The sequence below is a fragment of the Caloenas nicobarica genome, chromosome 1, assembly GCF_036013445.1.
Source record: "Caloenas nicobarica isolate bCalNic1 chromosome 1, bCalNic1.hap1, whole genome shotgun sequence".
NCBI lineage: Eukaryota > Metazoa > Chordata > Aves > Columbiformes > Columbidae > Caloenas > Caloenas nicobarica.
This window is the reverse complement of record NC_088245.1, coordinates 45,113,378-45,127,387: the sequence shown is the minus strand read 5'-3', so window position 1 is coordinate 45,127,387 and position 14,010 is coordinate 45,113,378. Positions and strand designations below refer to the sequence as shown.

At 44.0% G+C, this 14,010-nt stretch overlaps 3 non-coding genes across 3 annotated transcripts; 2 read left to right on the top strand and 1 right to left on the bottom strand.

Moving 5' to 3' along the window:
- The first annotated feature begins 7,277 nt into the window (after nt 1-7,277).
- Nucleotides 7,278-7,349, top strand: TRNAD-GUC (transfer RNA aspartic acid (anticodon GUC)). The gene has a single exon. It is a non-coding gene; the product is annotated as a tRNA-Asp (tRNA).
- A 188-nt stretch (nt 7,350-7,537) lies between these two features.
- TRNAD-GUC (transfer RNA aspartic acid (anticodon GUC)) lies at nt 7,538-7,609 on the bottom strand. The gene has a single exon. It is a non-coding gene; the product is annotated as a tRNA-Asp (tRNA).
- A 455-nt stretch (nt 7,610-8,064) lies between these two features.
- On the top strand, nt 8,065-8,136 carry TRNAW-CCA (transfer RNA tryptophan (anticodon CCA)). The gene has a single exon. It is a non-coding gene; the product is annotated as a tRNA-Trp (tRNA).
- Nucleotides 8,137-14,010: the final 5,874 nt, after the last annotated feature.

The window sequence follows — 14,010 nt, the reverse complement described above, 5'->3', positions numbered from 1 at the left end:
ATTCATTTCTGCACTTTTTTTAAGTGTCAGGCTTTTACAATTGAGCAAGATGTTTAACCATCCATCACATCTTGAACACTCTGTGGTGAATGTGCACATTTGCTTTTCTGTATCATGAATAACATTGGAAATGGCAATTAATTTCTGTAAGGGCTTTTTAATGTTTTATTTTATACCATCTTCCTTCTTCCACCTGCTAAATCTAAAAACCTATCCATTTCCCTTCTATTGCTCTCCCACACACTGAAAATTGTGTTAGAAGCAAAAGAAGCCAATCCCAGGATCTTCTGGCCTGGCTGAACAGGACCAGCAGTTTCCTCCAGCCTCTAGGTCGCTCTTTTGCACCCCCATGACTTGGACAAGACATGGAGAGTACAATTTTTTCTTAAGGTGAAACAAAACAGGGGAGGAAAACAAAAACAGGGGAGTCGGGGAAAGAATAGTGAAAAGGAAGACAAAACAGTGAAGACTGCAGAGTGGAGAAGCCAGAAGTAAGAGTAATAGTACAATGCATGGCAGGGATAAAAACCAACTACTGAAATGAGATTTAAGCCTTACTGGTTTCTGTTAGTCATGAGGACCACTTGGGGTTTCTCAAGGTTTCCCTGTGCACATAGATTATGGCGATCATTGGAGTACACCCCTGAATAAGGAAAAGAAGAATGTGGTTTCCATACCTTGTGGTCCTTATATCCTAAGGAAAGGAGAAGGGAGGAAACTGGTACTTCACCAAGCCACGATTTCGTCTAGAAAGGGAGCTACTCTTCTGTTCCCCACAGAAGTGCACAACACAATGAAGTGGTAAAGGGTGGCAACTGGAGGACCTGGAATACAGAGTGAAGCCAGCACTACAATAAATTGCTAGAGTGCTGGTAGCTTTGATCTAGTGATTGGTTGTTAAAATAAATGAGTTGTCAACTCTGTATTTTGCTGAGGCCATTCTTAGCGCTTTTTTTTTTAACATTTATCGTATTTTTTTCTTAAAACATTCATCAAGCTCTGAAGGTCCTCCATAATCGAAATCTTTGAAAAAGATTGCTAACAGACATTATATTGTTCATATAAGGTCCATTAACTTCGATGGCATTTAGAAGATTCCAAACCGCCATTTGTTATGCTTTCTACTTAATACCAAATGCTTTCACAGACAAAATGTACCTTGATGATGCACTATGATGTTTCATTATCTGCTTACAATGCTGCTTTCTCTCTCAGCTACAGTGTTTTCTAAACTCTGGATTTAATGAGTCAATCCATTTTTCAGTGATGCGTATCTGCCTGTCATGCTGAAACTTCTCAAAATCTTCATAAAAGCAGCAAAACAGACATAAATTTCCCTTTATACTTCCATGAAACATTCTGATAGAGTTTTCAAGGTGAAGCCAGTCTCCCTCATGTTAACTACTAGATAAAAACTAAACTGACTTCTATTCATTCTGGGCTCAGCAGGCTGACTTTTTTTTTAACTGCTGATTTTTCGATACTACAGTAGTACAATCTGTGAAACTTAGAGAACAGCAAGCACTATTCTGGTCAGCGGCATTAGTAAGTTCTGACGTGGGAGGATAATTTTTTTTCCAAGTCTTCTACAGGATCTTTTGTGTATTCCTAATTTTATACCTTAAGCAAGCACAGAGGTTTTTGATTTTAATAGCGCCTCCTCCCTATGCTCACTTTGGTTTAGATGTCCAGTTTTCCCTACTGTAATTACTTGGCCTGCATCTGCCCGTGACGTCTGTATCCAGTGAGCATCAGAACACATGAAAGAAATTTCTGATGATCAGCTTTCTAAAATTCATTGCCTATTTCATCATCCATAGTTTTGCAAAACCAATGTCTCCCTGTCCTCTTTACAGTATAATTCATTTTTTTGTGTGATGCCTCTGTCTCATGACATCTTTGGTTTGGATACCTAACTTCAGTCTATGGTGATTTTTACTGTTACTTTCTGTGAGTTCTGCTATCCTATGTTTTTCCCCTTTCTGTACACTTCATTTTGCTCTATTAGATTCATTATTCATTTACTTCGAAAAGTGAAATGATGTGAGAGTCAGACCTGATAGTTATATTATGGCTGTATATGATAGAACTTGATTTTTTTTCGCATTTGTCTCTAGAATTTTCCTTCTAAGTACTACATGATTGGTCTGTTTTGAAGCAAATTATTGACAATTTCAAGATTCTAAGAAATTATGTCTTTCAGACCAAGCCAGACCAATGGTGAAATTGTTTGGATCCACTGCAGTCTTTCATCACAGCTAGAACATTAGGACTGTTCTTGTAGTTACACGGTAGGCATGCTCTACTATCCAGAACTGCATTACACAGTAATACTAATATTAATACACAATCTATTAATTTTTTGCAGTATCCTGATATGTCTTTTACAGCTTTGCTGCATAAAAACTCTTTTGAGATTACTTTGAAACTCTACATCTCATAAGCCAAAGAGGTGTATTCTACGCACAAATTGATCAACCTTCTCCCTACTGAGTCCTATCCTCTGATTTCTAAACAGGACATCTCTCAGATTTCTGCTATTCTAAATTGAAACTACTCATTAAAACCAGCCAGCTTCCACTTTTCTTGGTTTGAGTTTTCCAGCTTTTTACAGTATCTCTTTAATACATTTGCTCGGCAATCCCTTCAGAGGGGAAAGGTGATCAGAATGCCAATTACCTCTGAGAAGGAGTTTATTCTTATTGGGAGTATCCATTGGATTTCAACCATGCTATGGGAATATAAATGGCTAGATTCAACTGTTGACCTTTTCTTTTAAGGGTGCTTTTTACCTAAACAGAAAATGCAGTTCTGCATGGGCACTCCCTGTCTTATTTTATTTCACAATGCTTAGGACATAAATTTTCAAGCCCTGAGATTCCTCCAACGGGTTTTTAAAAGGCTCCATTTATTGGACAGTTCACATGATGCAACAGGGAGAGGAAGCTGCCCAGCTGTGAGGCTGCATTTAGTACTGTATAAACTATACTAGGCATGCTAATAGAGGAAAGCCCCTTAAGTCCCTCCTCCAAGTAATCCAGCAGGCACTGACACACACTGTCACTGCCCACTTTACCTTGAATTACTTTACACAGGATGTCTGACCACTCATTCTCTTACTTAAGTGATGTAAACTCATTTTTCTAATAACTTCTAAAACTTCATTTTAGCTTGATCAAAATACATTGGCACAGGAAGAGATTACTAAGTCACGCAGAGGGCACAACAAATCCACTACAATGGACAGAAACTGTATAAGGCAAAAAAAAACCTATACAGAAAGAAGACCTGTAAGTTGTTTACATGAAAAAGAAAGCTTAACATATTTAATAAGGTACCATTTTCAGAATGTGGTTCAAAAAGCAGCTTAGACTGAGAGATGCCCTGGTGTTAAGAAGCTTGATCTAGCTCAAATTTTAAGTGATTACTTCAAATTAGAGATAGCACCTTGACTTTATTCCACTGTCACCCAAGAGCATGCACTGTGCAAAAACCGCTGCTGCTGGACTCGGGGCTGGCAGCGCAGCTGCACTGTGAGGTGTTTTGTGCAGCCTAGCCTGGGGGACCAGGCAGTGCCTCCAAGGCAGAACTGCTGCACTTCACAGGGTGTGTCTCAGATCTGCAAAAGGAAACAGTGGTCTCAGCATCACACCTGGGCAACCACAGTGCTGGAAGCAGGGGCAGTTCTGTGTGGCAGAACTACAAGCCACTGCAACAGCATGGTCCATCCCAGATCGCACTGCCAAGGATGGTATCGGCTGTGCTGAACCTCAACATGCCACTGACAATGGCATGGTGTGTTCCTTGTCAAGGCAAATAAATATCAGCAAGCGACACATGGGGATGATATCAAATTGAGGGGAGTGACTGATACACTCAAGGGTAGGGCTTTCATTCAGCAGGACTTTGACAGACTGGAGAAAAGGGCCAACATACATGTCTTCAGATTCAACAAAGGCAAATGTAAAGTTTGGCACCTTGGATAGAGTAACCCCACACAACAGCTAGCAGCTGACTGGGTCAACAGCAGCTTTGCAGAAAAAGTCCTGGAGGTCCCAGTGGACAACAAGGATGGACACAAATGAGCAATTTCTCTTGTAGCAATGGAAGCTAATCATATACTAGGCTGCACTAGTAACAGCATAGCTAGCAGATCAAGAGAAGTGATTACTGCCCTCATGCCCATTTGGTACTTGTGAGACTGCCTGTGGAGGACTGTGCACAGCCTGGTGCACTGCCACACAATAAAGACATGGACAAACTGCATTGATGAGCTCAACAGAAGGTCAGCAAAAGAGCAGGGAGCTGGAGCATGTTACAAAGGAGGAGACACTGAGAGAGCTGGGTTGGTTCAGCCTGAAGAAGGCTACTGGATGATCTAATTGTGTCTTCAGCTACCCAGGAGGAAGGAATAGAGAAGATGGAACCAGACTCTCTTTGGAGGTGCACAACAAAATGACAAGAGGCAATTGATCATGTTGCAATATGGCAAATTCCAAGTAAATATAAGGAAAAAAATTTCTTCACAGTGAGCATGGATGGCTGGTTGTGTTCTGTTTTGTGGAATCTCTCATCCATGATGACATTCAAAACTCAACTGGACAAGCTGCAAGTTGAGCTTCAGCTAAGCAAGGTGAAGGAGAGGTAACCAGCGTCCAGTTACAATGATGCAGTAGATCCCAGCCCTACTCCTGGTTATGGGCATAAAGGGCCTCTTGCAGATGGCTGTTGCTCCAGGGAGCAGGTCCCTAGTGACTGCTGAGCATAAAGCTGGTGCAATGATGAGGAAAGCATGGAACAAGGTTGTCAGAACTGGACACGTGGAATAGCTCTATGCAAATCCCGAGAAGGAAAATGCTTCACAGACTTTGGAACATTGATATTAGTCCCCAGTACCTGTTCTGCTTTGTGCTTATATGTCTCTGCCAAATCAACAGGGAATGCATTTGCTCTGTAACTGCAAGTCATTGCAGCCTTATAATAGTCCATCCACTTCAAACGAGCACCTTTGCTGTGCTGACTCACACCTCAACATCTCTTCTTGTTCCCCTTCTTAGACAGTTTCGGATAAGTCATCTTCTTGGTTGGAGTACACAAGGATGTCTTTGAAAGACTTACTTCAGAAGTGCATGTAGACCTCACTGAGAAAACAAAAGTGGTCATTGTTTTCACCATAGCAGGACAGTTGGTTAATCTTTCTTTAGGGATGTTAAAGAATCACCATCACCAGCTCAGGTCACAGCAGGTATTTTCAGTAGATACACTTGCTCTCCCTGCCAAATGGGGGGTGGGAGGAGGTTGTGCAAGAGCATGAGCCAGCATATTGACTGGCACTTTTGGTTCAGGGTTGTCCTGGTTGGAAGAAGGTGTGGAGAAGGTACAAGATGCTTGATGCCATCAGAAGTAGCTTTCCCCAAAATGGGAGTGGGTGTGCAGCAGAGCAGTGAGTTGAGGCATGACAAAGGACTCTAGTTGCTAAACTAACTGCTCTCTGATAAAAACACCCTTAGCAATGCACTGAGCTATTGAAAACGGTGCTTCAAGTGTGCGGCACTCCAATAGGCTTTCCCCATGTCTTCAGCAGGTCCAGAACTCCCAGACGGATCTGCATTTGCCCTCATGGACAAAGTGGAGAACTCAACAAAACGTCTCCACAACTTGTTGTGAGCCTGGCTCTGGTATTCTGAAAATGCTTAGCAATGCCATAAATTTGCAAGAGATGTTATGGAGATGGCAGAAGTCCTGTTCCAAGAGAATACAGCCCAAGGAGAGGTCTGTGCAGGAACCTGAGGCAAAACCAGCTCTGAGGCAAAGAGCAGCAGCTAAGGAAGGTTTGACTGCAGCAAGCACCACACAAGTCATCACATCTCAGCTACCTGACTGCAGAGATCAAGGAACAGAAGGAACTGAGAAGAGACTGGCAAAAAGCTCTAAACTAGCTAAGTGTGAGTGGTCCCACGAAATGCAAACAGGCAAGTTCGATCCACCAGAAAATCTCCCATCTTAAAGTTAACCATCAACATATTTTGAATAACATTTGAACCTGCACAGCAAGTTTGGACCAGCCTAGCAACACTGTTTTTGATCCTGCTCTATCACCCGATCACAGCCCTACCGGTTCATCTCATTACACTACCTTTAAAGGAATGAAATTATTATGAGACTTTGTTTTTTATTTTTCACTTGTCAGGATAAAATTTGGATCTGTTGCATCCACTGAGAAACACAGTTATACTAAAATGCTTAAACAAGTGGGACGATTTTTAGAAAAGCTTCGTTTACAGGTCACTTGTATTTGGATGTCTACATATAGATTGCGGTTTGTTCTTTAGCCAGGCTTGTCTGAGAAAGCTAAGTTGGGGTCCTTTTATCCAAAGAAATATCTCAAAAGAGAACACCACTTGTTTCAATCACCCGCTTATGTTTGGCGTTAATTCTTCATCTAACAAGCTAGTAAATTAAATATAGTTTCCTGTTTAATGTCACCGTGATGCAAACTTACAACCATGTTACTGCTGATGGGGTCAGTATCAAGCCATATGGTCAGTATGTGTCCTTCTGCCTTTTACTCTCAAATCTCAAAGTACATGGTTTCCATTTCTCCGGTTCCCTTTTTAGGTAGGTAAGAAGCAGGTGCTCGAGTCCCTTCACCCCAAGGACTGCTGACTTTGGGGCTTCTCAGGTTCCCGTAAAAAGAAACTGTCTGCGTGAACGAGATGCAAAAATACAAAGACATCCGAGCTGCTGCTTTGCTCCTCACCGCCTAGAGTCGGGCAGCTCCCTCGCCCTGTGGGGGACCCGAGCACGCAGCTCGCCAGGCCGCTGCGCCGCGGGGCGGGCGGGCGGACAGGAGCGACGGGAGGGGCGCACGATATCGCTCCCTCCCCACGGCAGCACACGAAGTCCGGAAGGACCCGGGCAAACACGAACCATGTGGAAGTCGTCCTCCTCCCTCCGCCCTCTTCCCACCGCCTCCCGGCGCTGGACAAAAAGCTGCAGGACGCCAGCAGCGCCCGGCACAGCCGCTTCCCTTCCCCGCGCCTGCAGCACACAAAGCACGGCGTGAGGCTTCTGCGCATCGTGCGCTGCGCTCGCCCCGAGTGCCGCTGCGCACCCGCAGCCTTCCCGAGGCCAGGGAGAGGGAAGGAGCGACGGGCTGGAGCGCTGCGGTGCCCCGTGCAGCCTCCCCGGGGCTCCGGGCTGTGCGGGGGCGGCCCGGGCCGGGCGGAGGCCCCTCCCCGGACAGCGGCTGCGCGGGGGCCGCGGCGCCTCCCGGCTCCTCGTTAGTATAGTGGTGAGTATCCCCGCCTGTCACGCGGGAGACGGGGGTTCGATTCCCCGACGGGGAGAAGTGCGAGCGTGGGCTTTTTGTTTTCTTCCGTTGTCAGTTTTTGTTTTCCTGCCCTCGTTGGCGGGGGCAGCACCAGACCCAGCCACTGCCCCTCGTCCCCCGGGCGGCAAAAGGCGCCACTCTGGGGCATCACGCCCTTCCGTTCTGCGGCTTGTGAGCGGCGGGGAGAAAAACATTTGCGATGGCCTCCCCGTCGGGGAATCGAACCCCGGTCTCCCGCGTGACAGGCGGGGATACTTACCACTATACTAACGAGGAGCTGCCTTAGTAGGGGAGCTTGAAGGGCTGTATTTATGCATCAATCCACACAGACTCCTGTTGCCGCGCAGTAGTAACACAAAGGATTTGCGGCGGGAGGGGCCATCTCCAGGCGGCGGGAACGGGGACCCATGAGCCTGCGTACCGCGGCACTGCCGCGGGAGACGAGCTCGGCACTACCGGGAGAGCGGGAGACTCTTGCTGCTGGGGGCTGGGAGTGGGCGTGTGGGCGGGAGGAGTTAACGCATTTGCGCGGAACGGCAGGAAACGAAGCAGTGGCGCCGGAGAGCGGCCGCTGTGCGGGGCTCCTGCGGTTTTAGTCGGTCCGGTTGCCGTAGCGGGTAGGAAGGGTCCTCGGCTGCGTCGGCCCCCAAGGCCCCCCGGCCTTGTCCGGAGCAGATGGTCGGCGGCATTTGTGGGCGAGTTGTAACACGCTGGAAGTTGGTGCCCAGCAGGACCTCGTGGCGCAACGGTAGCGCGTCTGACTCCAGATCAGAAGGCTGCGTGTTCGAATCACGTCGGGGTCAATTGTTTTTGTTTCTTCTTTCCTTTATTTCCTCACCCGCCCTTTATCGGCTTCATCTCGGAGGAAACGGATGGACGTGAACTCTATTTTTTTCTCTTTTTCCCTAAAGCTTATGGGCTGCTCTTTTTGCTTGAGCCTGAAAATGAAAGCAAAAATACAATACAAAACGCGGGCTGTCTGAAGAGCGGCACCGACGGGGCAGCGTGGGGAGAGAAACACCAGAAACAGGTGTTTGGAAAGCATCTGGCGTTCAGATTTCAACAGCAGCGTTTTGGGGGAAGTGCTGGGACAAAAAAAGTGCCATGGACGGGGGAAAGAAACGAGGACACCGCTTCCCTCCCCCCCAGTTGGGGCCGCAGCTGCCGGCAGCGCACCGCGGGGGGGTGGGGGTCGACCCGGGGGCGGGGGCGGCAAACAAGCGTGCGCGGAGCTGAATGCGAGTCAGGGCGCAGGGTCACTGCTCCAGCAATGCAATAGTAAAGATCGCGGTGGATAAAATAGACATGTCTTTGTTTAGGGTGTTCGTGTATACAGGGCTTTCTAATATCACGCTTAAACACAAAAGGCAAGGACGCGTCGAAGATCCACTTGAAGTTCCACGAAGACAACCCGCAGTGTGGAAATAACGAGGGAAAAGTCAGAAAGATGTATAGAAGGAGTAGCTTTAAATTTTAAATGGGACAGAGGCCAAAAAAATGGCAGGGGGACCCTGTGTTGACTACTAGAAGTTCACACAAAAAGGAGCGAGAGGCAAGGGAAGCAAGTGGTCCAGAGGAGCCAAGAGCTGTGACAGATGCTCTGTTAAGAACGCTGATGGCGAAAAAACCCTGAGGAGGAGGGAGAGGGGAAGGGGGTGCCACGGGAGGTGCATCACAGGGTGATGGGTTTAGGGTGTGGAACAAGAGGTTTCTCAGAGTAGCCATTTCCACAAGCTGAGGTGCCAGAGGCAGAAAGACACAGAAAATACTTTATTTTCATCTAGCTATAAGATAGCAAGTCCTAGAAGTAATACTTTGATGACTTGGATGGACTGGAAAGTTTGACGCCTTGTGAAATTTCATAAGGAGGGAAACAGAATAGTTTGTCAAGAGCCTGAATTTGAGGGTCAGAGAGAAACATACCAGAGATAAGATTCTAAGTTTGTAAGGATTGATTATTAGTGTTGTAAACCATGGCAGAAAATGAAGAGAATACAAAAGTCTTAGCAATCAGACTCAGCAGAGTCATCAAATTATGTGCGGATTTTTTAAGATAAATACTTCTGTTTTTATGGGCTGAGGTTTGTGCCATATGCCTTTAAAACCTTTCAAACACAGAAATGTTGCATCTTCCTCAAATGCTCCATTCCAGTGCTTTGCTATCCTTACTGTTATGAAGTGACTATGTGTAGTTTAACCCTAGTGTCTCTTTTGAGGTAACTTAAATCCAGTACTCATGCTATTGCACCAGAGAACAGTATATTCCTTTTTATAGCTACCTCTTACATATTTGAAATTCGTTATGCCTCTCCATAGCTGTTCTAGAGTAATAGATCGTGTTTGCTGGGCCTCCGATTATTTGTATCACTTGCCTCTGGAGTCCTTCCAAATAAATTGCATTTTTAAGTGCCCAGAACTAGTCAGAGTATTTCAGCTGACTCAGATGTTTCCAGGTCTGAACAGAGGAGGACCACCTCACAGGCTGTGCTGACTGGACTTCTATTTATGTAGGTAATCCTTTTTATTTTGGATGCATAATCTGTTAGATGTTTCCCTGGTCCCACAAAAATATCTTCTGTCTGCCTTACCATCCATCAGAGAGCTGGAGGTAATGGGTGGTTGCAACCTGCTCGCATTCCTGTACCGCTGCCAACGCAGGTGCGCTGTTCTAACGTGGCTGCCAGACAATATCTCTGGCTTGCAATAAGGGCTTCATCTAATGATAATACTGAAGAATATTGGCCCAGGTTGCCCAGAGAGGTGGTAGATGCCCCATCCCTGGAAACATTCCAGGCTAGGCTGGACGGGGCTCTGAGCAACCTGATCTAGTTGAAGATGTCCCTGCTCATTGCAGGGGGGTTGGACTAGATGACCTGTGAAGGTCTCTTCCAACCCCAACTATCCTATGAAGTTTTCCAGATGTGGTTTCACACCAACCCTAATGCAGTGGGAGTGCAGGTTGTCACAAAATGGTCAGTCTCACTCTGCTCTGTCCATCCCTGCCTGCGTGTTTCCCTCGTTCTGCTTGGATCATGTCTTGCAATCATGCAGCAGCTGCTGGCTCCGCATGCAGACCTGGTGGCACAACTACTACCTCCAACACAAGGAAAGTGACAGAAGCACATGGCGTGGGGCAGGAGGGACAGCAGGATCCTCCCTTTCAACAACAACCACAAGTATCAATGGTTTGGTTAAATTTTTTGTTGGTTGTTCATTGGAAAAAGAGTCTACTGTCCCTAAATCAATATAATCTAGTGATGTTTAAAAATGAAATGAAATAATTAACTGTGCCTTAGCTATGTCCCTCTTGATTTCCTACCAGTAAAATGGGGATAATAATTCTCTTTATTCTCACAGCTGTTTTGTCAAGTTGACTCCATTAATTCCAAGGCACTCAAGTATGTTGGTGTTTGTTTCTCACCAGTATTTCTACAGTACATGTGCTTCTGTTTTTGTCCCTTTCTAACTTCTGAATACTTCACTTTGTAACCTCACCTCTTAACACAGGTTTTTTTCTTATTAAGTTATTATTAGCTAAAGACAGGTAGTAACTTAAATCCACATGAGGTTCAAAAATCTTGGAGCTGAAGTAATAGCTTAAATATGGTAAATACAGCTTCTGCACTATCTCTGTCCGTATATGATAAAAGTAGATATCCAAATAATTATTTGGAAATTATTAATTGTAGGAAACTTCCCTGTAAATTGTACTTTTCACTTTGTTTCCATCAGTGTATTTAAGTAGGAGCAGATACTTCTGTTTTCACTCCTCATTGGTACAGGCCTACACCTATCTCAATGTCAGCAGTAGGAACTTTTAGGACAGGACACCTCTCAGTTGTACACATTTCTCTCCCAGCCTGGGGATCTTCATACGGAGCACGCCAGCGCTGGTTGCCCCTGTATTCACAGCAAGGGCGACCACCCGTCTGTTTACCACGTCAGGCAGCGCAGGTACAGCAGTTGGTGTTCCCCAGCGGGTGCCAGCGAGCAGCCTGTCCCCCTGCTAAAACTACGTCCAGTGGCAAATTCAGCTGGAGATGTAACAACTTCTACAACAGAATTGCTCCAGAAGTTATATGCCCATTATAGTAAGGCATGCTTTTTTTTTTTTTAAATCCCTTTGGATTATGGTTAAAAAAGACATTTCTGATAAGAAAGCTAGAGTCATTAAAAAGCCATCTAATTTTTCTAATTTAATCAAGATTGTAAATAAATGAAGTACAGTTACACTGCACCATAATAACTAGGCAACTGCTTATTTTATTTACAGTAATGCTTTCCAGTTTCTATTGCTTTTCTCAGAGGGAGTATTATTTTCATTGTGAAACTCACTGTGCACCAAGACTGAATTAATACTTCATATAAGTTTTTTATATTTCCTTTAGCTAAGATTTCTGTATCAGCTTAATCTAAGACAAGGGCATGTCTGTAGCACTACCTTAAATGTCTTTGCCGTGAAAGGGTTTATAGCCTTTACGATTTTATTGTGTATTATGAGGCAAATGTTACACGTGAATGCAAATTATACATCTATACTTCATTACAAATTAAACCGTCCACTGAATTTAGGATACTTTTCTTCAGTGTAGTGTAGCATAAACTACCTGTCTCATTTTTATGGATGGAATTAGAAGTTAGGAATCATAAACTTGGGGAAACTCAGAGCCAGACATCTGAGATAATTTAGAAGGCGTTCAGTGTTTTCATGTCAGATAAGACTGTATGACTGAAAAATCTGTTTCTCACGCTTAAGGAAAGCTAAAAAATTCCAGACATTCGGGAGAGTCCTACAAAGGAAGGATTTTTGGCTTCTACTTTCAGCATATTTTACATTTTTAGGCAAGCTTTCAGCAGTTCTTCAACCACTGAAAACGGCCATAGTCTCACACCATTTGCGCTTTTTTTGCTAAACTTGCCTTTTATCACCATTTATACTGAGAAGAGTTAAAATGTGACTACCTGTTTCTCAGGTAGAGTCAGGTATTCTGGTCTTTGAAAACAGAACTTGCCGTTAGGGATAAACATTTAAGTACTGGAATGCTTCACAGAAGGGATGGCAAAACAAGAGTTTTGTACTCCAGCCTTTAAGGCACAAATCAGCTAATAAGCATATGGCCCACCTCATCGGGGTTTTTGTTGTTGGTTGTTCTTTTTTGTTGTTGTTTGTTTTTCCTGCAAAAACATTAGAAAGCTCTTTTGGGCTCATTCATAATGAACTCTTTCCCTTATCCCCTTTGATTGGTGTGTTACGCTACAAAATGTAAGCTTTCTTTTCTTCAAATGAAACAAACAATAAAGGTGCAGATCCTTAGCTCTATTAAGGTCTGACTGTGACGATACTTGCAGGTTCCAGAGTTAATCATTATGCATGTGCACATTTTGGCACTTTGTCGTATTACTTTCCCTGTTTATACCTTGACTGGAGAATGCCTATTGCTCCCAGGGAGTGGTGATAGAAAGTGTAGAACCAGGGAATAAAGGGCAGTTTTGTGCCAAGGATTGTTATGGACTTGACTTCCCAGAGAAATAGGATGCTTTGAAATAGGGTCACACTAACATGTTATTTATAGCTTTTGTCACTTTGGAAGCAGCTAAAGGTGAGCCAATAGGAGTGTAACAATGTGTATGTCACAATGTAACTGAGAAAATCATTCACACAAGATTATATTTCTATAGTTGGGGAAATAACTTTCTAAGCATAAATGGACTGTAAATATGAATTGTAAGTAATGTTAATCTGAGGCTGTGGCTCCACAACAACTGTACTGGATTTTGAACAAATAGCCAAAACATATGATGCTTAGTTTCTTCTCTCTTTATGCTTCTATGCCAGTTTTGCCTGACAGAAAAAGACAAAAAAATACAGATCCAAGATAAAGCCAGTCAAGCCACCCATTTGTTATGACCAAAGCTGAACTGGGAGCGTAACTTTGTAGTGATTTTCTACTTCATACTATATTGCTGTTGCATTTTTTTATGCTACACTTAATACACTAAACCCAGACTTACCATCAACATATTTAGACTGAAAGGTGTAAACTGACTTCAAGCTCAACAGTTGTCATTCCTTTCACTTCTAAGGGTCACTCACAAGAAAAGCAAGCACCAGCTGCATTGCATATTCCAAACAGTACAAGGAGTTGCAAATGGCAGCTGCACTCCTCTAAGATGCGGTGTTGGAAAACAAGCTGAACAGGCCTGTAGTACCAGTATTGTCCGTGAGGATGTTAGATGGTGTCTGCATAATTTTTTTAGATTGTTTTTCCACTGCTAACCTTGATTAATATTTCCTGGACCCAGTTCCCCCTTATACTATTTTAAAACATTTTTTTACTCTATATGAATCAAGGTTGTTATTTTTTACATTACTATGATATCTGAAGTATCTCTGCTGCTGCCTTTCTGAAGTATGCTGTGTCAGCCTGCAACTGGTTTTATAGCTGAATATGATGGAAATTCTTAAAGGTGGGGGGAAGGATCTATTTTCCAAGGCACCTAGAGGCTTTTCAAAGTGAAACACACTATCTACACTTTATTACTGTCAAATTTGGAGAATAATTTAATTTCCTTTAAGCATTTCTAGAACATTTGTCATGTGATCCCTATGTTCCAAAAGAGACTTTGAGTAAGATATGCTGGAAATAAATAGAACCATCTCATTTGTTCTATTCAGG